The 3,063-nt window shown below is 38.8% G+C and overlaps 1 long non-coding RNA gene across 1 annotated transcript in view; it reads right to left on the bottom strand.

Annotated features, from left to right (window-relative positions):
* The window catches only part of LOC128248872 (uncharacterized), a 39,505-nt gene extending 37,095 nt beyond the window's left edge, over window positions 1–2,410 (bottom strand). Inside the window, exon 1 of the long non-coding RNA XR_008265001.1 lies at window positions 2,201–2,410. This is a non-coding gene — a long non-coding RNA (uncharacterized LOC128248872). The remainder of the gene's footprint in view (window positions 1–2,200) is intronic.
* Between the last annotated feature and the right edge of the window lie 653 nt (window positions 2,411–3,063).

Genomic DNA, 3,063 nt, shown 5'->3' on the forward strand with positions numbered 1-3,063 from the left:
TATATATATATATATATGACTGCTGCTATGAAAATATACATATTATAACTGTTGAAACTGAGAAAGCAAATCAAGAAACCAACGCTTTTTTTCTACATATAAATCTTTCTATACAAGTACCAGAGCATCTGCAATGACTGTGTGTTAAAGCTATCTTTACTTCATTATCTTTGTTGTCTACCATCATACTGTCGTTTATGGCATAACTATGTATGCGGTGTATCAGAATAAATTTTCCGTGTATAAATACACGTTTATTCATACGTACATACATACATACATACATGTGCAAGGGTATACATAATTAAACACTCATTCATTCCACCCCACACATATTTAGTTCAACGTTGTCGATGGTTATAGCAAAAAAAAAAAAAAAAAAATTGATAAACTTCATTATGAAGTTGAACAATTTGATATAAAATTTATAAACAATTGGAGAAAATATCCAAGCAGAGAGTATTTCTAAAGGATAAAAGAAAACTAGTATGGCAAATAAAATTGAAAAAATGTACTTGAAACAACGCGTTGAAAATCTGTTTGAATCAACGTAGAAAGGTTTTGTGCGTGTGTGGGGTGGGGGTCGGTGTGGGTGTGAGTATGTGTGTGTGTGGGGAGGAGTAAAGGTGCACCAAGTAATTAAAAGCAACATAGGAAAAACAAAACCATCAAAAACGTAAGCACAACATACTCCCAGGAAAATGGCACACACTTTCAACTGTATAAAAAGAAACAGTTCATTCCACAAAAACGCTCTCAGCACCAGTAACAGCTCCGATATAGCCCGTGGTTATATCGGGGCTGTCATTTTTCTGTCGATGTTACCCATGACGCTTACGACGAAGACTCCAGAGAATTCTAGTTACAGTGGGGCCGCGACCAGGTTCTCTGCCCACTCTCTATCATGTTACAGTAGCAGCTGTCTTGGGGGTTCAAGAGAGCTATATGGTTATTTGAAGCTCTGGGTCACACAGTTCTTCTGAGTCTTGGCGGACATAAATAATCCTCTCTTCACCACCTAGAAGCTGTAACCGATGTTCTGCGGCACCATCCATCTGATAAGAAGACTCCACCCCCTTCAGTTGCTTGGTGATGACCCTCATCAACCCGCTCGGGTTACCGTTAGTGATATGCGCCTGCAGGACGAAATCCGTCATTCTGACAACGTTGGACTGCTGAGAACCTTTCTTTCTCTTGGTCAAGGATGACACGTACCTCACCAGAGACCCCTTTTTTGTTCAAGAAGCTTGTGATAAAAGTATAATGAACTCTTTACTTGTCTCATTCTCCCAGCGCTCCATCCGTGCACCCCCACCAAGAGCATATGGCCAAAATTACCAAAGAGAAATAAGAAACGTGTTTCACAGCTTCAACGGGTTCAGTCTTCTCTTTATCACCTGAAGACACTTAACTTGGCCAGTTCTAGTAGAGACACCCATCTTTAGTACAACCAGGTTAGAAGTTTATGCTACTAGGCGCCCCACCCTGCAACATCTGCAACAATAACATTTTATTCATAAATATAAGATCTCACATGTTATCTCTCTCTCTCTCTCTCTCTCTCTCTCTCTCTCTCTCTCTCCCTCTCTCTATCTATCTATCTAGATGGATAGCTGGATGGATGGATGGACAGATACGTGTGTAGGTGTGTTGTGTATGTATGCGTGCCTAACAACTATGAAGGCAAGATGATAGAGTTTCATAGCGTTATCAACGCAAAGAAAAAACAAAATTTTGCAAGCGATAAATTGGGATTATGAATGACGTTCCCCTTACGAATAAAACTGTTGACGCTAAAGGAATTAAAACCATAACCGTGAAAATTTCGGGACACACTCACTGAAAGATACCTTCATTACTGCTCTTGTTATCACCGCTCGCCTTGGTATCATCACAATTGCTCATTTTTCAACAGAAAGAGGAATATCTAGAGAAGTATTTCTCTTGGATTTTTAAACGTTAAGAGACAGTATATAGACATTTTCAAAAAGGAAAATACCTGAACGTATACATGTTCATATCCATTCAAAATGACGGATAGCTGGATGAAGATGAAACAAATTTATATATCAGAAAGATATGGACAAAACGATCCGTGAGAATGTTGAATCCCTTCTAGCACTTCATACATTTTGATCTTATCTTATTGAATTAATGAAAATGGAGTTACAGAATTATAAGACAGCAATGGTAGGCTTACCTGAGGGATTACCTCTCTGTTACAGTTTTTAGATGTTTCTGTAAACCAACTGTTGAAAGTCTTTCATGCGTGAAGAATGGAATAAGTAAATGAATGTTTCAACTCAAAATGACTGTACCACTATTTGACGCATAAAGACACCCAGTGCTGAAAAAGTGTGCCAGTCAGCTACAAACCATGGAATGCAGTGAAAGAAGAGACTGTCGCGGCGCGGAAGGTGAAACAAGATCTGAACAGGCGAGAGAAGCAGCGGAGAGGAATTTGAAAGTTTCGAAGATGGCAGCAGTGAAGAATTTGAAGGTTTCCAAGACGGTGTCAGCGCAGATGAAATGAAAACTATGAAGATAACAGCGAGAGTGAATAATCATTTCACTACATATCCTGGCACTTTTACATATTTATAGATATACCAAAGGTAATAATTGTATTAGAAAGTTAAAGTTTTTTTTATTTAAATTTTTTTTTGCCATTTTGTACAGTTTTTATTTCCTATTTAAGTGATTCTTATTTCATATTTGATATTTTTTATATGAGTAGTAAGAAACTCTCAAGAGAGCCGAACAGCAAAAGGTCACCAGAGAAGAAACCCCGTCCAGGCAAGCGTTTCAGCTCTTAACTTCTTACACTCGGAGGAGGCCTGGCCGCACCCAGGTTATGATTTCTGGGTGCCCTTCTGCTGACGTTTTTTAGCCACTGGGATATCGGAGACTCGTGCATTTAAACCGCTCGGAGATTTCATCTAGTTGGAACTCCTCTCTGTCGACTCTGAAAACCCAATATTGTCTGTATAGAAGTAGTGTATTCGAAGTACCTATCTGGTATAAAGATACGATTTTTTCCCCCAAAGAAACCAACTATTTGCT

The sequence above is a fragment of the Octopus bimaculoides genome, chromosome 10 (genome assembly GCF_001194135.2).
Source record: "Octopus bimaculoides isolate UCB-OBI-ISO-001 chromosome 10, ASM119413v2, whole genome shotgun sequence".
Lineage (NCBI taxonomy): Eukaryota > Metazoa > Mollusca > Cephalopoda > Octopoda > Octopodidae > Octopus > Octopus bimaculoides.